At 38.5% G+C, this 24,006-nt stretch overlaps 1 protein-coding gene across 1 annotated transcript in view; it reads right to left on the reverse strand.

Annotated features, from left to right (window-relative positions):
- The window catches only part of RAB30 (RAB30, member RAS oncogene family), a 123,957-nt gene extending 115,777 nt beyond the window's left edge, over positions 1–8,180 (reverse strand). Inside the window, exon 1 of the mRNA XM_074217006.1 lies at positions 8,013–8,180. The gene's annotated coding sequence lies outside the window, so the exon portion shown is untranslated. The remainder of the gene's footprint in view (positions 1–8,012) is intronic.
- Between the last annotated feature and the right edge of the window lie 15,826 nt (positions 8,181–24,006).

The following is a 24,006-nucleotide window of genomic DNA, read 5'->3' on the forward strand; positions in this document are numbered from 1 at the left end:
TACTAGGTCATCAGCCTCACTTTCTCCTCCAAAACATCTGGGTCCAGCGACCAGATATGGACCAGGAAAAGTGGAAATGCCAGCACCCTGAATGCAAGGCAATCAGAATTAAGTGACTTGCCCAAGGTCACACAGCTAGTAAGTTTCTGGAGTCACATTTGAACTCAGGTCCTCCTGACTCCAGGGGCTGGTGCTATATCCACTAGCTGCCCTAGCTTTTCTGATACAGTCAATGGAAGACTCATTCATATCCATTACTATTTGGATTATCTTTGAAGAACTGCTTCTCATGGTCTAGTGATTTTTACAGTATAAGTACCCTTTCCACAGACTATTCTTCAGATGATCTTTATGGAGTACTATGGGCAGCACTCCCCAGTGGGCAGTCTTCTTGTGATGAGGTTCCTTATCCTCAGAACTTTTCAAGATCAGAAGCATGTTCAAGGGTCTGAGTCTATCTTCAAGAAGTCAAGGTCACCTTGACACCATGAGGAAGTGTCAGAGTAGGATTATTATTAGTGGACACTTGACTATCCAACCCTTGAAATGAGTTTTAATGTACTTCTCAGCCTCTCTGGTCTCCAGGGTAGTTTCTAATAGCTTTGTTGCTTAGTTTATTGACCAATAAATTTAATCAATCTAAGGCTACTTGGCCTTTCTATAGAAGGATTATAGTATTTAAAACTGAAAGGGCTCTTAGAAATGATCTAATTCAAACTCTTCATTTTACATATGAGAAAATTGAGAAAAGGTAATGTTAAATGAATGCTTTTTTTTTACCAAAGTTATGTGACCCATCAGCTAGTATTAATTAGCCTAAAATAGTTTAATTAATGCCTCTAAAGAACTTTATTCCCCAATGGGGGAAATGATAAAAGCACCCAAATAATAATAATATCAATAGTATTTGTTAGGTCATTCCCCAATTGATAGTCAAAGGATAGAGAAAGGCAATTCTCAGATGAAATCAAAGCCATTTATAATCATATAGAAAACTGCTCTAACTCATCAATGATTAGAGAAATGCAAATTAAAACATCTCTGAGGTACCACCTCACACCTCTCAGATTGGCCAATATGACTAGAAAGGAAAATGATCAATGTTGGAGGGAATGTGGGAAAACTGGGACACTAATGCATTGTTGGTGGAATTGTGAACTGATCCAACCTTTCTGGAGAGTAATTTGGAACTATGTCCAAAGGGAATAAAATTATGCATATCCTTTGATCCAGCAATACCACTACTGGTATCCTGAAAAGGTTATGAAAGAGGATAAAAATCCCACATGTACAAAAATATTCATAGCAGCTTTTTGTGAGGCAAAGAATTGGTAATTGAGTGTATGTCCATCAACTGGGAAATAGCTGAACAAATTGTGATATATGTATGTGATGGAACACTATTATTCTATAAGAAATCATGAGTGATAGGCCTTCAGAAAAGCCTGGAAAGACTTTCATGAATTGAAGTTGAGTGAAATGGGCAGAACCAGAAGAACATTACACATATCAACAGCAACATAATGGACTTGTTCATTTCAGTAGTACAATAATCAAAGACAATTTTAATGTTATAGAAAATAGTATTCATATCCAGAGAAAGAACTGTGGAGGTTAAACTAAGACCAAAGCTTATTATCTTCTATTTTTAAAAGCTGTCTTATGTATTATGTCATTTTTTTTCTCTCTGTGTTGTTCTATTTGGATCTGATTCTTCTCTTATAACATGATCAATATGGAACTATGTTTAACATGGTTATAAATGTAGAGCATATATCAGATTGCTTTCTGTTGGGAGAAGGGAGAGGGAAGGGAGGGAGGGAGAAAAATGGAAAATTCAAAATCTTGCAAAAAAAAAAAAAGATGGGTGAAAACTCCCATAGCATCTAGTTGGAAAAATAAATAAATATTTTTTTTAAAAATTAGTATGCACTAGATACCAAAGTGTACAAAATAAAGTTCTATAAGAGTTCAAAGAGAAGAGCTTAGGTAAGACTGGTAGAATTAAGGAAAGATTCTTGGAAGAAGTAGTCTTTGAACTTTGCTTTGAAGAAGACATTCCTCAGTGCATAGAGTTGAAAAAATAATTAGAGTCTTCACAAGAACGCTTGTAAACTAACAACAACCATATGAAATGCTCCTCCAAATTACTAATAAAAGAAATAAATGCAAATTAAAATAATTCTGAAATTTTTCTTCACACCTAAATATCAAAAAAGACAAAAAATAGAAGCAATTTGGCTAAAGGAAGACAGGAACATCAATACACTTCTGATAGAAATGGAATTGGACCATGTGTTTTGGAAAAATTATTTGAATTGGGAAAGAAAAGTTACTAAACTGTTCATATATTTTACCCAGAAATACCATTACTGGAGGAGCAGTTTGGTGGCAAAGTAGATGAAACACTGGCCTTAGAGTCAGGACAAGAATTTGAATCCAACCTCAGACCTTGGACAAGTCATTTAACCCTAATTGCCTCACATCCAGGATCAACTCCAGTCATCCTGATTCATATCTAGCCGCTGGACCCCAGATAGCTCTGGAAGAGAAAATGAGGCTGATGACTTAGCACAGCCCCCTCACTCAAATTCAACTCATATGCTTGTCACAGCATCATTTCCCCTGATGTTATGATCTTCTTTGAGAAAGAAAGACAAACATCATCAGTTCAAAGAGTTCAAAGTCATAGATACACATATACATTAAGATTCAGAAAAGCATTTTTGTGATAGCAAAAAAAAAGTTGTTGGGAGGAACAAAGTAGTAAGTGAATGACTGAGTAAAACTGTGTTACATGGACATAATGAAATATTATTGCACCATAACAAATAATGATTTCAGAGAAAAATGGAAAGATTTGAAAGAACTCATGTAAATAAAGCAATCAGAACCAGAACAATAAGCTTTGTGATTATTAGTAATATAAATGAAAAAAAAATAAAATGAAGCCCAATGTTGAATAAGTGATAAGGAAGTGAGGAGGAAGCACCTTTCTCCATTCAACAAAGGTAAAGAACTTACAGGTATAAAATTTCCAAAAGGCAGGCATAGTAAATACTTCAGCTGACTTTGCTTAACTATTTTATTCATTACAACTAGATGCTGATTTGGTGATAGAAACTATAGGCATACACTTCTAACCCCATTCCTAGTAATAGACCCAGGAAAGACTCCCAGATGCTTTCTGCCACTATTTCTGCCTTCATCCTTTTCACCCCTAATGAGATGACCCTTCTCCTTCCTAAGGCAAATTCCTCTACATTGCTTCTCATCTTCTCCAACAGGTTGCCCCTCCCTATCATCCCTACTTTTTCATTTATCTTCTAATAAATGATAGCTACTTCCTACTGCCTATAAATATACCCATGTCTTACTCATCCTCATAAAATCCTCACTTAAGTCATCTATCCCCACTTGTTATCATGTTTTATCTCTCCTGTTTTTTGTGACTAGTCCTTGAAAAGACTACCTAAATTAGGTAATACCATTTACTCCCCCTCTTACTCTTTTAATTTTCTACAGTTTAGCTTCTGACCTCATCATTCAACTATAACTGCTCTATCCAAAGTTACCAACGAATGATCTCTTAATTGTCAAATCTAATCTTATCCCTTTAGACCTCTCTGCAGTCTTTGATACTATTGATCACCTTCTTTTCCCAGGTACTCTCTTCCCTCCTGATTCTTCTCTTATCTGTATGACTGCTCTTTCTCAATGTAGATCTTCATTGAAGTTATAGCTTATGATGGCTATTTTCTCTTCTTTTTCAATACTTTTTCACTCAATGATCTCATCAGCTCCTATGGATTCAATGATTATTTCTTTGCTGATGATGCACATATCTATTTATCCAGCCATAGCTGCTTCATTGCTAACCTCCTGTCTCGTATCTCCAATTGCCTATTGGACATCTCAAATTGGCTGTCTGGTAGTCATATTAAATGTAGGGAGGGTTTGGCAGGGGTTAATTAGTTCAGCTTTAGGCATGTCTAAAGTTGAACCAATTAACCCCTGCCAAACCCTCCCTACTTTCCAACTTCCCTATGCTGAACTAATTAACCCCTGCCAAACCCTCCCTACTCCCCAACTTCTCTATAAGTATTGGGAATATCACCATCCTCCCAGTCATCCAGTCACCTCGAGATTGGGGAACAATTGTAAAATTTTTAAAAATTTAAAAAACAGCAACCATGTATGATGATCAACTATGATCATCTCCTTAGTGATCAAGGACAATACTAAAAGAGCTGTGATGGAAAATGCCATCTACATCCAGAGAAAAAATTATAGAGTCTGAATGCAGACCAAAGCATACTATGTTCATATTTTAAAACTTCTTTTATGTTTTTTTCTTTCTTTATCATGGTTTTTTCTTCCCCCCCCTTTAGTTCTAATTCTTCTTTGACAATATGGTTAATATGGAAATATGATAAACACAATTATACATATATAACCTATATCAGATTACTTGCTGTAATGGAGAGGGGGGGAGAAAAGGAAGGGAGGTAGAAAAATGTGCAACTCAAAGGATTACAAAAAGATGAATGTTGAAAACTATCTTTGCACATGTGATTGGAAAAATATAAAATAACATTAAAAAAAGAAAGAAAATTGTTTATGAGGTTCTGATCCTACCACCTTCCTAGGCACTTCCAGTTCAAATATAAAATTTTGTTCAGCATTAAAAGTCTTTCATAACTCACCCCTCCTTCACATTTCCAGGTTTCTTATACCCACTCCCACAAACCTTCTGATGTGATGACATTGGCTTTGTCTTTTTGATATTCTTTTTGTAAGATGCTCCTTCTCCCAACTCTGGGCATTTCTATTTACCACAGGTCCCCTCATTCTTTCTCTCCTCATTTCTACCTTCTTTACCTGACTTTCTGAAAATCTCAGCTAAAATCTCATTTTCAGTAAACTATTCCTGATTCCCCCTTAATTCTTATGCTTCTCCCTTGTTGATCATTTCCAATTGATACTGAATATATCTTGTCTATACAGAGTTGTTTTCACATTATCTCATTCATCTGTCTGTAAATTCCTTGAGACTAGAGACTTTTTTTTGTTTTACTAGAGACTTTTTTTTGTTTTACTTTGTATCCCCTCTGCTCAGAACAGAATGTCACATAGTAAGCACTTAATAATTAGATGCTTTATTGACCTACTAACTAAAAACAAAATGCCATTAACATTACAAAAAAAAGAATTGGTATGATTAAGGGAGATGACAAGAAGGACTTTCTAGATGAACAGAATATTAGGAACAAAGATATGAACATTAGAAAGTAGACAGAATCTTTTAAGAAGAACAAATTCTAGGACTGAGGACATGTTTAGTAAAATGGGAAATAAATCTGAAAACATAGGTTGGAACAGATTATATTGGTATTGGTATTATATTGGTATGTCAGATTAACTGGAAGCAGGGTGGATATCATTCTGTTCCTTTTGCATTCAGAAAAATGAGATTAGAGAATATTTCAATAGTAATTCAAAGTCACTAGAACAGCACCTGTACAGAACAAGTCATGTACTTTAATTCTTCCATAATTACTCCAGAGTGTTTAAACCATAATATTTTACATTAACTACAATATTTTACAATTGTTCCTTTGAGTCTAACAACAATCCTGTGACATAGGAATCATCCTCATTTCTTAGGAGGAAATTGAGTTCCCAATGCTTAAAGTGAATTGCCAAAGACCACACAAGAAGAAAATGGAGAGTAGTAAGGTGTGTGTGAGGTCAGGTGGCAGTTTCAAAACTCACCTGGAATATCAGAAGTAGATGCTCTCAGACCTTAACTGCTGTCTGGTTTCCAAAGCTAACAGAATTGGTGCAATAAAATTATTCCTTTTTACAGCTCCCCTGAGATAACTATATGTAGTTATACAATCTTTCCCTTCTCAAAAAAGAAACAAAAAATTTGACTAAAGAACCCCTGTGCCCTCCTAGAAAACAAAGGGCAGTTTGGATACATGTATCATTCCTTAGTAATTCAACAGGGAACAGGAAGGAAGGGAAGAGAAAACCTTCCCTTACCCACTAGAAAAAGGGAAATGGAATAAAAAAAAAGTGAGGCGGAAACTGCTGTGAAGAATATTTATTTTTTCAAAATTACATGATAAGTACTTATGAAGTGATTGTTTCAAAATCATGATGTCTAGAGTAATATAAACACACTGACTGATGGAGAATGCCATTGTCCACAGTGTTCTCTGGGATAGTAGCTCTCTGGAATGTCAAAGAGATGGACCTGTCAGGGGACCAAACCATCATTCCAGATGATAAGCTAGAAGAATCATGGGGGTCACCCATAGCTTCATTAGAAATGAGTTTAAGTTTGGGAAGTAGCAAATTTCAAAAGGGACATTGATGATTTTATATTTTTGTAATACAGGAGGAAAAGAATTAGAAAGGAAGGAAATTTAGAAATACAGGGAGAGGGAGAAAGAGACAGAGAAGAGTATGGGAAGAAACAGGAGGGGGTGAAAAAGGAGAGTGGAGAAAAAAATGAAGTGAAGTAAGCAGAAAGAGGAGAAACAAATGTGAAAAGCTGGATAGAAGAGACTCCTGCCCACCACAACCTCCCCCTCCCCACTCAAATCCACAAATCTGAATAGATTTTCCATTTGTTGCATCAGAGCCACCAATATTATATAACAAACTCTTTCAGCCCTGGAGGTATTTTGTGAAAGGAATCCAATGTGGTACAGAGAACACGAAAAGCAGTGCTTGACTCCCCCCCACCTCCCATTGATCCCATTGTGAAATTTCAGGGAATTTAAAGAATTAATTCTAGTCTTAAAATGTACGAATTTGTCCTCTTGACATTCCAAAAAGGGGTGTGGTGGACCAACTCAAAGTCATCTCCTAGGGTTTACGATTTATGAGAGATCGTCCACATCTGTTCTGGAACCGGCCAGCTGTTTATTTTAAAGTAACCTATTTATTATAAGGCTAATTCTTACAAGAGCCAAAATCACAGAACTTAAATGATTCTTTGCCCCAGTTAAATGGGTCAACTCGGGGGGAAAAAAATGGACTCATTCGTTCATTTGCCTAAACTACGCTCACCGTCCCTGGATGCCAGTAAGTAACGGCAAATTAAGGTTAATCGCATTTGCAGCTATTTCGATACCTAAGATGCTGAGCGGGGCCGGGGCTTCCCTCATCGATCCTCACGCCAAGCCCGTTACTTGGTGACGGACCGGTACCTGGGGGTCGGGGAACTGCTGGTTCGCACTGTTTTGTGGTCGGCGGTGTGAAGCCTATGGCAATGTGATTTAAGCGCACACACATACACACACACACACACACACACACACACACGCACACTCGGATCCGTCGCCCAGTCTTCCTACCCAGGCTGAGACCTCGGAGTCGGGAGGAATCGAGAACACAGCACACGAATGCCGCTTCTCCCGTTCGGAAAGGACCAGCGCCGCAGACACGCGAACTCCTGCTGCCTGGCAGAGGCTGGCCTCTGAGGGCACTGTCACCCCGAAGGCGGGGGCAGGCAGAAACACGAAAGGGGGTCGCCCGCGGGGACCCTCGGCCGCACAAAACTTCCCGCAACCCCAGGAGACAATCTCGTCTTCGAGACCCAGTCCCGGGCGGAGGAAATCCATTCTCGTCGTGGCTCGCCCGGCATCATCCCCTTCCCAACTCGGGGGGCCGTGCATGCAGGGGCCGGCTGAGGTGGGTGCAGCCCCGGCCGACTCTGGCTTCGTCTCGTTTTCCGAAAGCAGGGGGTCTCCATCCTCCCCCAGCTCCCCTCCCCCATCCCCCAGGAGGGATGGGGGAGTGGGTACCCTGGGGGCCGCGCAGGCAACCCGTCCTCTCCGGGAGGGTCCCCGCACTGGGTCCTACAGCGCAGAGTGCTTTTCCCCCCTTATTCTCCTCCTCGGGGACTCCCCAACCCCTTCACTCCGCCTACCCCCCGAGAAAGAGCAGAAGGAGGCACAAGTTGGTAGGAACCATCGGAAGGAATCGTCGCAACTCACCTGGCTCGGGATCTGTCCCCCCACCCCAGGCATACACAGACACAAGGTGTGAGCGGACCCGTCACCCACACATGGGACGCCGCTGCGATGCCCCAGCTCCTACGTCCTAGAGCCGGAGTCAGCCCCCGCCAGGGCTCCGAGCTCAGCCAGCACCGGCGGCAACAGCAGGAGGAGCCGCGGCCAGGAGGGGGACAGACCTCAGCACAATGAATGCGGTGGGGTTTTTTTTCAATGACATCATCCCTCCGGCCGAAAGGCCCCAATAGCCATGCTCTGAACCGGGGCATTCTGGGAAAGGTAGTTCCGAGGTCCTAGCCCGGGCAAGCGCAGGGGCGGCCTGCGGAACTACCAGGCCCGGCATGCGCAGCGGCCGGGCGCACCCCGGCCCGGCTGAGGGAGCGGGCGGCCCCGGCGGCCATGTTCGCGGCGCACACTCCCACTCGCACACACACGCACACGCACACACACCCAGACGGAGCCGGCGGGAGCGGGCATCGCCGGGAGATCGGGCAGAGGCCGCGGGCAGATGGGGGGGTTCGGACCGGGCGGCTTGCCCGAGACCTTCCGCCGCTTGAGGTGGGCGGGATGCAGATGCGGCCCGGCCCCGCCGGCGAGGGGGTGAGCGTCTCACTCGAGCCCGGGGATCCACGGGGCGCCGTAGGCCTCACCTCCCCGCCGGGGCCTGGGACGGCGGTGGCCCCGGGGCCGCCCGCCCCGGAGGAGACGTGCGGCGCCCCTCCCCCGGGAGGCTTCTAGGCCTTTCCATGGATCTTGTTTAATCTTCTCCGAGATCCTCCCCTCCCCCCCAAAAAAAGAAAGAAAACAAAGAGGAGAGACGGAGGCTCCGCTCAGTCTTCCATCTGCGGGCTCAGGTTTGGACCGGGCCGGCCAGAGGGTGCCAGGCCCAGCCGCAGGACGAGGAGGGAGGGTGGAGGGGCCTGGATTGAGACGCCCGAGGGCAGAAAGGATCCTTGGGGGGGGGGGGTGATGAATATTAGGAATGACCTTGGTGGAGATTTTTCATCTGGAATGGCTGGGACTGGAGAGCAAGCTTTTTCTCCCACTCCAGCCTCCTTCACATGCCAACGAGGGGGGGCGGGGAGTGGTGAAGTATTTAATTTTACCCTGTAGAAAAGGGTTCTAAACTGTGGGACTTGAACAAATTTGTGGAGTTGGAGGACCGTGAGCTTGCTTTTTTCCCCCCGCATTGTCCATTATCTGAAGATAATCCCCTAACGGTTTCAGTTACATCATTAAAACTATCCTGTTTTTTTTTGTTCTCTTTCAGAGTCTGCACAACGAAAATGGAATGACATTTCTTTTCCTTTTAAGGGTTTCTGAAGACCTTCATTCCTCTCCTACATTCTCTTACTCGAAAAAAAGACAATTACTTTGAATCAGCAAGTGCACTCATCGATCATGATAACAGTGAAATAAAAATATTGACAAAGGGAAAACCAGAAGAAAACATTGGCAAACTAAACAAATGTCTTTCTTTCAGGTGATGAAGATGATAAGAAACAGGTTGTCTTAAATGTCATGATTTTGGAAACAGCTCAACAAAATGAGCGAGCTATTTTTGGTTTAAGACCTTGATGATCTCTTGGCAACATTTATAATGATTACAGTGATGGAAAAGGCTTAAATGGAAATAACTGGAAAAATTTCATACTAAAGTGATTCTTGTAAGTAAACATGGTAAGTACAAGAAAAGAATGCTATATCTCTTCTAAAACTTTTAACTGTACATGCTAAATAGAAGTAATAATTATGCCTACTTTTTACATTTGTGCATTGTGAAAGACTTGAAAATTAATAATACTGCCCATTTTTCCTTTGCATTGTGAAAGACTTGAAATTTAGTTCAAAGTATGTAAGTCATTTTTTAAAATGGTTTATGCACATCTGTCAGAATGGCTCATTTCCTTATGCAAACAGGGTTGAATTACTGGAATTTTTCCTTGAATAGAAAAGATTTATTCCTTTACAGAAAAGATCTTCACTTCTGTTTGAGTTGCTATGGAATTCCTGTTTGGTGGAAAGAAAAAGACTAGCACCAATTGGATTAAACAAGTTTGCTGTTGAATTGGTGTATGGGGTAAAGGAGGAGAATATAGTTCAACATTTTATACAACTTGTTACATCTTACAGTAGTTTGAAAATTTTCCAACCTTTACTAATGGTTATATGGAGTGTGACTATAAAATAATGAAACTTATTTTCTTCATGGTGTTTGTGGATAGTCATTTCTTTATAGTCACATTTGTTTTGTTGACATTACAGTTAAAGAACCATGATAGATTGTCTCATCTAGTGTTACTTTCCTTTGTAAAAAAAGAGTGCTATGGTATACTTTGGGTAGTTTAACATTGGTTGCATTTGAGGAGACAAACTGCTTCAATTGGAAAAGCCACTGTTTACCAATGTCTGTTCTCTTGGCAAAACTTTATTGGCTATGTTCTTTATGAGTTAATGTCTCAGAACTGCTGCACGTTTTTCCCTACTAACTTGAGGTGTATTGACAATAGTTCAAAATATGTGATCTTTCCTGGATTTAAGAAGTCACCTCTCCCTGAGCCTCATGGAACATCCTAGATGAAATTAGAACTTTATTTAAAAACAAACTTCAAAAATTATTGATTTTTGTTTTCATAATGCTTCAGTGAAATTTTTGCCTAGTAATTTGTTAATTGAACTGCTTTTATTTTCACCATGATATTCCATTATGTGGAATGGATTTGACAACTTCAGGCAGATTGTTGATAAAGAACTTTGCCACTCATGAATTCTAGCCTAATTGAATAGGAAAACTGTATAAAAGAGAAATTAAAAATTCGCTAATTAAGCAGTCTAAATATTCCCCAGTATTTTTATTCATGTTGCATTTGGTGAAAAAGTTTGAGGAAGACAGGAATGTGTATGAATCTAAGATTTTATTGGGATGTACTGACATTTGAAAAATTCCTTACCTTTTAACAACTTAAGATATCTCCTTTTAAACTTGGAAAGCTTAATTCCAAGGAGCAAGGTAGGTGAAGACCAAGAATACCAAGTTTCATATTTATGTAACATTTTATTTTGACAAACTTAGCAAGAATAACCCCTGTGATTTCAGTGAGTCAACTCAATATTCTCAGTTGCCCACACCTCACATTCTTTAATTCAGGAACTCTTAATTCTTTAAAAATCATGTCAATGAAAAGAAACTTGTCAATTACAAGTTAATTTGGGGCAGCTACGTGGCTCAGTTGATATAGAACCAGCTCTGGAATCAGGAGGACCTGAGTTCAAATCCAACCTCAGGCAATAATTACCTAGCTTGGGCAAGTCACTTAACCCTATTGCCTTACAAAAGCCAAAAAACAAGTTATTGGTTTATAAGCAGAGGTTATATTGTGGAGATTTGGTTTTGGCATGGGTTGGACTGAATGATATATTTGGGAATGGATGGTGGCAGAACATAAGATCCCTTAATAGGATAAAGGTAAATATTTTAATACCAATTGCCAGGCCTCCTCAAATCTGGTGGTTGGTTACTTAAAGGTTTTCACTTAATAGCAACAACAAAATAGTACCCAAGACAAACAGTAAGCACTGTACTGTCATGATATCATATTTTAAATACTTGGGAAGTAAAATAGGAAAGAAGAAAAAGCACTTGATTTCAGAGTCTTCAGACTTCTGAGTATTTTGTCCTCTGTTCAAAAGACATTCTATCATTCCCCTTTGTGTACAAAGCATAACTTTCTAGCCCCCGTTTACAGTTATCTGTATTATGCCCACTTTTTATATTAAGGTAAGTGACTTTCAAAGGTTAGAATCTTTTAGAATAGGACAAAACTTCATTTACTACTTCAGAACCAGATTTGTCAGTCATTCCCCACCTACCATGCTAGGGCAAGTATAATCAGTAATAGAAATACTGGGGTGGGAGGGTTTCCAGGCAAAATGAAGTTAAACCTAATAGAATTTTATTTCAAAAGTGAACATGAAAGTTACTTTAAAATTGTAGACATCAAAGAGGTTTTGTTTTATATCGAGTGTCCTTTTGAAGTTTCATTAGTTTGTCATCTACATCTGTAATATATTAGCAAAAGTCGCTCGATTTGAACTTGGGGGTTCAAATTCTGACTTGTGTGACCCTAGAGAAGTCAACTTCACCTTTCTGGGCCTCTGTTTCCACTTCATAAAAATGAAGTTGGATTAGATGATCTGAGAATGACAGAAATTAGAAATTTAAGTAGGTTGGAAAACTTATTACTTGCCCTGATTTCCAAATAGTATTACTTAGTCCTAATCAGATACATCAGAAATGAAACTGCAGTATGTGGAAGGTTCAAAACTTTATAATGTATACTGATTTTTAGTTTGATCCATTTATCTTGGATTTGAGTTTTGTTGATCCAACTCCAGGAACCAGAATATTTTCCATAGTGATAAAACACTCATTCTCTCTCTCTCTCTCTCTCAAGTTTGGGTTTTCTTTGGTATGGGTTTTTAGGCCAAATGATGTAAAGCAAAGAATCACATTTCAAATTCTAACTTTGCTAGTTGTATCATTTTTGGCAGGTCTCAACCAGGAGCTTTTAGCTTCAGAATTCTATGACATAAATAATAATGAAGTGATTGTTTTAAATGACCTCAAGAGAGCTTTGGAACTACTTTGCAAAATGAAAGCTAAACAGATATATCAAGTTGGAATATCTATCTAAAGACACCTGAGTTCCTGCTTCAATAATGTCAAGTTATAGAGCGTCTAATAAATTTATTGAAGCGTGGATTAATGGTGTTGGGTGGAGTGGGCAGAGAAGCATTTATGAAGAGTTAAATTTCAAATTTCTTAAATCTCAAATGTGTCTAGATAACTTCAAGGGTATCTCTCCCACAAAACAGCTCCAGTAATCAAACTCCAATTGAAAAAGTGAAAAGTTAACATCTTTGTATTAGTTTTCACATCCCCCCCTTAAAAGTTAGCAAAATTTGGAGATGGGGAAGTTAAGACTATTACATGTTAGGGTATAAAATTATTAATTTAGGTAAGTAAGCAAGTGGTTTGTACCTTGAATTAACTTGAAAGAACAGTTAGGATCATGATATACCCTAGAAAAGATGGGGGTGGGAGGAAAATTATGTAAGTGCCCCATTTTAAAAAAAAAAAATTGGAAAATGTTCCCTTGGGGTTAGGGAGGGGAAAAGACAACCTTAAAAGAGTTTTGTGATATTTTCAAGAGAGCCTTAATGCTGGTTCAAACATCTGCACTGGGATAAGGCATGCTAATTGCCTTAGCAAGTAGCAACAAAGTTGTAAAATGAAAGAGGTAATTAATGTTGGTCTTTGATATTTTTTTTAAACATTTCTTTTTATTTAACAGGTATGGCCAAATGCTGATGGCTGACAAAAATTACTGGGTACCAGTGGCATGGACAACAAGTTACCTTTTGAATAAAGTTAATAGAGGGGAAATGGGATTTTCAGAGGAAACCACAAAAATATTCAGCCCCAATCAGGTTGCATCATCGGTGGCTAAAAAGATGGATATATTTCAAAATCTCAGAGCCATTTGAGGGTGGATCAGGAACATGTTTCTCCTTGTTAGCTTTGATTTTTGAGTTCTTGATTGTAGCATTCCAACACCTAACTTTGGAGAGTAGACTTGCTTTACTTGGACCATTCAGTTCAGTGAATCAATGACCAATGCCCTGAGTGATTCCAAAGATCTTTGTGTTTTGATTAGGAATTTCTTTCGTTACATTTGCTCACAATTCATTTGCCCATTTATTCAAAGGTAGGTTGGGGGTGGATGGGGGGGGCAGATTTAGAGTTTAACCTGATTTCCAACTGTACTATGTGACTTGGCAAATTACCTAAATGTTTTGGACCTCCGTTTCCTTAATATGAAACTTCAAAAACTCAAACAGGATTTCTTATGAGATTAAATGCAGGAACTGGGACTACAATTCTAATTTGAACAATAAGATTTATCTCACTCAGAATCAACATTAGTATTCTACACATCTAAAATTTTTAAAAGTCATAAGGATAAGACATGAAACCAAAGAACAGGATGAATTTTGGAGCTATTTCCAAAATAGCCTTTTATTGGATTATATTACACAGATTTATAAATATAAACCAATTAATTTGAGAGCAGGCAAACAGCACATTTTTTTAAGTTTTCCTTTTTAACTTGCAAATCTTTAAAGATTTGCAGTCTTAGGGGCAGCTAGGTGGTGCAGTGAATAGAGCACCAGCCCTGTAGTCAGGAGGATCTGAGTTCAAATCCAGTCAGAGGCACTCAACCAGCTATATGACCGTGAGCAAGTCAGCCCCATTGCCAAGAATGCAAGATTTGCAGTCTTGATGATTTCCAAAAAGATCATTAGTCCTAAAACAACTCTGGCTACTTGGGAAAGTAGAGTATTAAGATGTTAGCAAATGTGAATAGTCTACATCCTTCTCATATTTTCCCAGTTATATCCAAGTCAGTTTCCAGGTTTGCTACTCAACTGAGAAAAAAGGTTGGGAATACCTCAGACTGAAAGTGAAAATCTTTTTGTTTCATCTCCTTGATACATTGCTTCAAGACTTAACTGAAGGGGTGGCTAGGTGGTGCAGTGGATAAAGCATTGGCCCTGGAGTCAGGAGTACCTGGGTTCAAATCCGATCTCAGACACTTGATAATTACCTAGTTGTGTGGCTTTGGGCAAGCCACTTAACCCCATTTGCCTTGCAAAAACCTTAAAAAAAAAAAAAGACAACTTGGTCCCCATCTCAAAAACTTACCTTGAGGATTTCATGTAGGACTATATAAGTTTTTGCTCTGTATAGTCCCAACACCTAAAACTAATGTAATTCTTAGATCATTAAGCTCGTGATGGCAATTTTTCTCAAGGAATTTACATACTAATAGAGTACACCATTAATGGAGACAGAGTTGGATTTACTGATGAGATTTGGGAGAAGTCTAGAAATTCCTCCAAGTGAGTGAAGCAAAATTCATTTCTGACAAAATCTCACTAGTGCCAAAGCAATAGTATCTTGTCTCCTTTGTCCCTAGTTAGCTAGTTAAGTAAAAATTTAACCCCTTTGAAGGACTGATTTCCCCATGTTAATATGATACCTGGGAAGGAGTGGCAAAAGCAAGTCAATATAGCCTTTGAAAGCAATATTGTGCGGAATTGTTGCTGTTAGATCCTGGAAGTATAACTAGATTTCCCCATTTGTTTTTCTAATGACTTTGGGCAGTCTTAAAGCCCTACTATGCTGATTTTGGGGGCTTAAGGAAAATTCACTCCCCGTTTCTAAAGCCTTACACTAATATCTACTAACCATGTTGGTTGATTGGATTTGAATGGGGAAAATAACTGTCCTACCTAGTGCTTTTTAGTTTAGGATAGATTACCTCAGGGTACAAGCCATTTCCACTTCCTGGAACCTGAAAATAAGGTAGCTGTCAGTGGTCTGTTATTAGCTGTAGAGGGCACTGAGGCCCAAGTTTTGAGTGACAAATTTTTTGGATAAACTAATCCTGACAGTTCCTGGTATACTGAGTTAAAAGGCTAATGATCAACCCTGAATGAATTTCTAATGCATGTTAATTTTGATTATTCCCTAATGCCCTTGCACCTATTAATTTGGCCTCTAAGTGATATACAGATCTCTTTAAGGTTTGTCACCTGAACTTCACAGCTCCAAGGTAAGTACTAAAGGTGGTATCACCATTTTACATAATGAGGAAACATGCTTAGAAAGCTATGGTTATAAGAAGTAGCAAAGATATAAACCCATGTCTATCCTGTTTCAAATCTAGTAAGTCTTTACATTAGACCACATCATTTCTTGATCAAGCCCTAAATATCCTGTGATTTTACTACTATATATCAATGTAAATTATTTGCTATGACATATATGAGGTATATTTGAGCATTGAAAATAACAATGCTCAGGGTAGCAGGTGACACATTGGATAGAGCACCGGCCCTGGAGTCAGGAGTACCTGAGTAAAAATCAGGCCTCAGACAATAATTAGCTGTGTGGCCTTGGGCAAGCCACTTAACCTCATTTGCTGTGCACAAACCTAAAAATAAAAATGCCCGGATGTAGTCCTCAAGTTTTAACTATATGTTCTTTTAAATTCTGGCTTGTTGAATGAACAGAGACACATGTTGGAGGTATCAAATATTTTTATTTCCAAAAACTTGTGACAAATTTTCCCAAGCACAAACTTAAGATTAAACTATATTTGTCCTAGTCTATTTACTGAACATATCCATCTGTAATGCTCAATGTACAAAAAATATATTGGGGGTGGCTAGGTGGCGTAGTGGATAAAGCACCAGCCCTGGAGTCAGGAGTACCTGAGTTCAAATCCGGTCTCAGACACTTAATAATTACCTAGCTGTGTGGCCTTGTGCAAGCCATTTAACCCCATTTGCCTTGAAAAAAAATATATATATATATAATTTTACATCATAATACCATGACCTGAAAATAACCCAACCATGAAGTGCGTATCAGCAATTATGACTCCATAATTAAATTTTCTATTCATTGACATAGTCTTTAAACTTTAGATTCAATTGGAAAATGGAGGTCTTTGCATTATCAGTGTGATGACCTATCAAAACATACCAATGGAAAAAAGTATTGGGTGAATTTATTTTTTTATATTTTTGGGTTAAAGAAAGTACAATGTGGGATAGATAAGAGTTTAACTGAATAGAAAAGCATGTGAGGTAGGGGTGCCATTTGGAAACTGCTCCAAGATTTGATTGAAATATACCTCTGTACCTTTCATTGTAAGAACTAATATCCTTTTGTGATAGTTTTAAAGACAATTCTAGCCTTCCCCCTTCCAGTTATTCATCTTAAAATGTAATACTTAGAACAGAAAATAATGCTGTAGATTCTGTGACTAGAGAATAAGAATATTTTCATCTCAATGTGGTGCTTAAAACTGAATATGCTGTGGATGTGCTTTGACTAGTACAAAATAAGAATTTTTTTCTGGGCCCTAAACTGGGCTGGTTTCATTAGCATTGTCTTTAAATGTTCACAGGAAGGGCACAACTATTAAGCCTCGTGTGTCAGACACTGTTCTGTGCATTTTACAGTACCATGTGAGGTGTCTTCATTTTACAGTTGAAGCTCAGATTAATTGAATTGTCCAGGGCTACACAAGGCCAATTTTGTCCAGATCCAGCTCCTATTAGCTGTACCACCTAATTGCCTCATATCTCCTTAAATCACTGTCATAATAGTGATTAGGGGAAGATGGGTGATTTGAGTTCAGGATTTTGCAGATGTTCCTATTTTAAGTATTAGTTTTAGCCTGGTATTCAAGTCAGTCAATATCAATTCTGCTTCAGTCATTGAAGATCTCTGCTAGCTTTCTTTCATCCATAAATTTCATACTGTTGCCTTTTGTGACTTTAAGTGATAAATGTCTAACAAGACCTTCAGTTTGATAATGATATAAAAGTGTTGTTCAACTAGCTACAAATATATGTATATGTATAATTCAGTTTATCATGTCCATAACTTTCAAATGTTCCATGCTCACCTTGTGATCTTAGAACTCATTTTTAGTTCCTACTGGCTGATTCCCTAGTATCATAGTCGTGCCAAAGTCATCCCCTTCCTAGAAAAAACCCTCTTTTGAGCCTTCTATCCCTGCTACTTATCCTAAATTTTTTCTTTCCTTTGTGACCAAACTTGACAAGACCTTCAACAATAACTCCACTTTCCTCCCAGCCTCTTACAATGTGACTTTAGACCTTAACTGAAATTGTTTTTTTGTTTCTTTTACAGATGAAGAAAACGGGCACACAGGACTAGGATCACACAACTAGTGTTTTGAGGCCAGATTTGAACTCGGGAATCTGAGTCTGACTCCAGGTCTACCTGGTATTCTATGCACTCCACTATCTAGCTCCCTAGCAAAGTTAATCTTTTGGTTGCCAAATGAAATGGCTTTATTTGGGACACCAATATCTCCTGATTCTCCTGATCCTCTTTTCTCCTTTGCTGGATCCTCATTCAAATAACACCATCTAATCATAGGTGACAAGTCAAATTTAGGCACTCTGGACTCTACAGTATTTCACTAGTAATTTCTGTCCATTTTAATTATATTTAGTCTGATTATTATCTTACCTTGCCCCAAAGTCTCTGATAACCTTTAATCTTGCATCTTCAGTTGCCTTTCAGATACCTTGAATTAGAAATCCAGTAGACACTCAACATATCCAAAGCAAAATACTTTACTTTCCTCCTAAAAAATTACTTTTCCTACTATAGACCAGCACATCTTTCCAGTCCCTCAGGCTCGCTGCACCATATCCTTCAGCTGCCAAATTGCCAGGATCTATCAATTTCACCTTTATGACATCTTTTTCCCCTCTCTGACACAATTTTGGTGTAGGCCTTTTTTCATCTCATGCCTGGATTATTGTAATGGCTTGCTGGTGGATGTCTTCGAGACTTCTCCCCACTTCAATCTATCCTCCATTCAGCCATTAAAGTGATTTTCCTAAAACCCAGATGTAATGTCACACCCCTTACTATTAGCTTCCTATTGCCTCCAGAATGTGATCCAAAATATCTGGCCTTTCAAACTTGACCCCTCCTATTCAGTTTTACACCTTCCAGACATGCAGTTTTTGATCTAGTAACACTAGCCTGACTGTTCCACAAAGAATATGCTCATCTCTTGGCTCTTAGAATTTTTTCTAGCCATCTCCAATGCCCCAAATCTTTTTTCCTCAACTCTACCATCTGACTTCCCTGGTTTTAAGTACCAACTAAAATCCCATCTTTTATTGTAAGCCTTCTCTAACCCCTCTTAGTGTATATAGCTTGCTTGTATATGTTTGTTTACATGTTATCGCCATTGGATTGTAAGCTGCTTGAGGACATAGTCTTTTGTATCCCAAACATTTCACACATTTGACTTAAAAAAGAAAATGAGTTATTTGGGATAATGTTTTCAAAGTGAACCCATGTTAGCTTATAATGACCATCACTACCCTTTTTAGTGCTTGCAGACCATTTGCTCCAGATAACAGAAAATAATTCTTATTCATCTATGATATTTAGTTCTGAGTGCCACATTGAAAAGAATTCTGAGAGTCTCAACAAAAGGGACCTCACATGTCTAATCCAACATACACTATAAAAGGAATCCCTTCTATAATAAGCCTTACAAGTAATCAAACTCAACTTTAAGACCTCATGAAGGATAACTTCAAGATACTCCATTTGGAATTAGTCATATTAGTTTGAAATACTATCACTGTGTAAATCAGGAATGACCAAACCACCTGATTTCTGACTCAAAGGACATATACCTGGAATACATTATGATTTAGGATTACTTAGGTTTGAGTTAAGGCTAGTCCATTTTCTGATTATTTGACAATTGGATGGAAATGTGTGGTTTAGAAGTAATAAGTTTTAGAAGATTAAAACTGTTCCAAGACTGTATAATCTTAAAATGTTAGTTGAAAGAGTACAATACAGTGCTGAAAGGGATCACTAATTCATGGAAGTTTTTTTATTCTTACCTCTAATTATTGGAAAGATACTAAAATCTGTTTTGTAATTTTTTTTGGCTAGGCCAATGGGGTTAAGTGACTTGCCCAAGGTCACATAGCTAGGTAATTAAGTATCTGAGGCCCAGTTTGAATTCAGGTCCTCCTGGCTCCAGGCCTAGTGTAAATTTTTAAGGAACTTAGTCATTGGGTGGGGGAGAGGGCCACAGGACCTATTCATCAGACCTAGTTCAACTTTTTGGAATAACTGATGAGTCTCCCATATGAACAGATAAAAATGAATAAACTAAATGCAATCCTTTTATTTTACAGGTGAAGAAACTTGTATAAAGTCACACTGCTAGTAAAATTAAGAGGACAGGATTTGAAGCTATGTTTATGGATCCCAAATCTAAGGCTCTTGCCAATATGACGCAGTTGCTTTTATTGAGAATTCTGTTACCCTCATCTTCTCCAATCTAAATATTCTAAATTCCTTAAATTCTCCATATTTCATTTTTTAACCCCACCTCCTGGCTGCCTACCACTCTTAGTTTGTCATTTCCCTCTTCAATTCATGAAACATCAGGCAACTAGGAGTACCGTGATATTCTTCCTAAATTCTTGAAGACTATGACATGCATGTTATAACAAGTGAGGGACTCTGCCAAATCATCAGTCTCATTTTCTCCTTCAAAGGCATCTGGGTCCAGTGACCAGATATGAATTGAGACAACTGAAGATGGTCCTGGATGTGAGATAATCAGGGTTAAGTGACTTGCCCAACTTCTTGCAATAAGTGATAAGTGTCTGAGACCAGATTTAAACACTCTTCTCTCCACTGCACAGCCTAGTTTCCCTAGAGTATATGATAAACTGGAGATATAAAATTTTGCTCTCAAATAACAGGCCAGTGGGATTCAAAGAGAACAAGTGTGTAAGTATAGAAAAATGTGCAAAGGAAACTAAATTTAGAGATTAAGTACTCTTGAAAAATTTGGAATGGAAAGACTTGAGAAAGGCTTCATAGATGAGGTGGTAGCTGAGATGAAACTGGGTGGGGAGAAACTTTAATAAACACATGAGAAAACATTGAAAAAATTCTATTTGATCAAAATGTAGAGTTTTAAGTTTTGACATACAGGTTGGCGTCCTTATTTAGTGGGCAAAGTGGAGTGGAAAGAGTGCAGCACTACTGAAGTTTTTTTTAATAGAGGAATGACAATGTTGCATGAGAAAGATTGTTCAGGTAGCAATATAAAAGAAAGGTGATTAGTGAAGAGGCTAAGTAAGAATAGATAAGTGCCTATACAGAGTTGAGTATACTGGGAGTATAGATAGGCTCTAGATGGCAGATCTACTATAGAGACAGGAGTTAGCAATTGTCATATCTAAGGGAGGGGAACAATCAAATTGATTCCCACTTTATAAGCTTGGGAAAATGTTATTAACAGAGAAATCAGAAAAAAAGAATAGAGATCACAGATATCTAATCACCACCCCTATCATTTTACAAATAAATTACAAGCAAAGAGATAACAGAAAAAATATGCTAATAGCTTTATCCTAGAGAGACTTGACACTTTCATCTCTGAAATGGAATCTTAGAATTGAAAAAAAGGCAATTTGGTCCAAAGGACTTTTAATTTGGAGTTAGAGGACTTAAATTTGAATCCCAGCCTTGCTATCCCAGCTTTTTCGTTAGACACATTATGGGCTTTAGATTTCCTTATCTACAAAATGGGGGCGGGATGGGCAGGGTCAGAATAGATCATCTCTAAAACTCCTAGCTCTCAATTATATGACTCGATAATGCATACTCACTGGTTCAACTGATGATCTGATGCAGGAATCCACTCTGCAATATCCCTGAAAAGTGGTTAGACCTGAAACTGTTAGGAAAATAGTCAAGAGGAATCTCTGTTCAATGGTTTCCCCACCCATGGAGCACAATTTCAAAAATGTTTCTTATAAGGGTGGATAAAGAAATGTGGGGTAGAACAATCACAACAGTGTCCAGAGGCATGATACTCACTATAAACACTTCAAGAATCTACTAGTAGTGTACAGTCATCTGAAATCATTCCCTTCCTGGATTTCTCAAAAAAAACAATTGCTCAATGCAAAACTGTTGGCTGTTTTCCCTCGGTGCAAACCATGAACATTGTAATTGGTTACATATTTCAAACCTTGTTTGATGCTTGGTCCTTCATGGAAACTAGGTGTTTTTCTGGGTTTGTGTGTGTATTTCTTGGTTTGTTTTTTGGGTTGCTTCTGTTTGACATAACCCTTAATGAAAGACTTTGGGATCTTTAATGTGGTAGTTGTGTAAGTTTATAAGCATGTCCTATCAAATACTTTGCCCCTGGTCACAGAGTATTACGTTGCAACAGGAATTGAGAACAAGATCTGGCCTAGTGGATAGAGTACTGAGCCTGGCGTCAGGAAAACCTGAGTTCAAATCCAGTCAGTATCTGTGTGACATTGGGCAAGTCACTCAGCATCTATCTGTCTTATTTCACTTGAAAAAATAGCAAAGCTCTCCTGGTATTTTTGCCAAGAAAACCCTCTAGATGGTGGTCTATAACCCTTTACTGACAGAACAGTATCTTGGCAATTAGTGCCTTCTCCACAGTTTCACATCACTTTTCCTATATTCAAATAGATGTGACCTCATTGATGTGGCTATTACTAATTAGTGATACAAATTACTGCAACTTTCCATACCTGTACAAACTATGCCAGAATTCTATGTCCTCCCCTTCTCCAGTTCTCTGTTGCTTCTCACATGTTATATATTATGATCTTCTCATACCATAATTCTCCATTGCCCTTTGTACAACTTTAATTTTTTAGAAATTGTAGTTTTCCATGTCCAAGATGATGGTAGTATGTATTGATATGGAGTTGGACCCAGGATTAGGAAGAGGAGAATCAACTGAATTGCCTTTGGGAAATGACAGATCTCCTTTAAAGGCACTATGCTTCTCCCTGAAATGAAAACCCATATTTTTAATACCAATATCCTAACCGTAGAGTTTCAGGGCATGAAAAATCATACTGATATATCTGTGTAGGTTGTCCATTTAACAGGAAGCTCTAATTCAAGGTAATCTCTGTTCAGTCTTTTGAGAAATTGCACTGTTTTGATATATGCATGGGCAATCCCCCTACTGAATAAAATTTTATTTTCCAGGGGAGGCAAGAACACTGGCTCTGAATCCAGAGGACCTGCCTTCAAATCTTGACCTTTGATCTTTACTACCTATATGACTTTGGAAAAATCACAGCCTCTCTAAGTCTCCATTCATGAATAAAATGTGGGGATAGATTAGATGGCCTTTGAAGTCCCTTCTAACTCTTGGTCTATGTCCATGGTTTATTCTGAGTGATCATTTGGCCTTATGGTCAACAGGCATATTTCTACAATTTTCAGTCAATTAAGCGATGATAATATGTGCAGTTATTTATTTGCAAAAGCTTGCCTATTTACTACTGATATCCTTATCAAGGTTACTCCTTTTGGGTTATACTTACAACTATTTAGAAAAAATAGAGAAGGCACATAATTTGGTGGTAGCTGATAGTTATTTTCCATGTCTTTGAATTCACAGTTACCTTGTGAATCCTTCAATACTCTCAGGATTATATGATCATCTTTCTTATGGATCTCCTCTACATATAACTGTTACTTTCAACTACCTTTTCCCATGTTTATGATCTCTTATCCACCTTATCTCTAACTACTTCTGGAATTGAGATGTCTCAAGTCCGGAAGGGTGGTGCTTTTACTTTCTCTGAGAATGAAAAGAGGTTTTTGTTTTAAAATATTTTGCATACCTTTAGAGCTTTTCTGTTTGCTAGCTTCCTTCATCCTTAAATGCTTTCAGATGATTTTGCTTAGCTGTGTTTTAAACAAAACTAAATTGTTACTGATATTTTTCTCTTACATTGCCTTTATTTTGCAACTCATATATCTCCCCCCTTCCTAGAGAGCTATCCTTTACAATCAAAAAAAAAAGGTGGGGACAAGAATTAAGCGGCAACTATCAGGATGAATATCTGTTCAGCAAAACTTAACAGTAAATCTAGTCTGACAGTCTAGAAAATATAGTGGTGCATATTCTTAGTCCCCACCTCTCCAGAGAAGATGGATGCATTTTTTAACAAATCAATCTTGGTCATTGCTTTTACACAGTATTTTCATTTTGGGGTTCTTTACATTATTGTACTCAGATGATAACATTCGTTTCCTATTTCTGTTTACTCTGTCTTCCCATGTTTCTCTGAAGATTGCTAAGCAGTGCCTTAAATAAAGCACTAGACCTGGAGACCTGCATTTGAAACTGGTCTCTGACTTGGGAGCTATGACATCCTGGACAAGTCAGTTTCACCACTGTGCCAGTTTGTTCATCTGTAAAACAGGGGTAATAAGTATTTACCTCCCAGGGTAGAGAAAAGG

The sequence above is a fragment of the Macrotis lagotis genome, chromosome 1 (assembly GCF_037893015.1).
Source record: "Macrotis lagotis isolate mMagLag1 chromosome 1, bilby.v1.9.chrom.fasta, whole genome shotgun sequence".
In the NCBI taxonomy this organism is placed as follows: domain Eukaryota; kingdom Metazoa; phylum Chordata; class Mammalia; order Peramelemorphia; family Peramelidae; genus Macrotis; species Macrotis lagotis.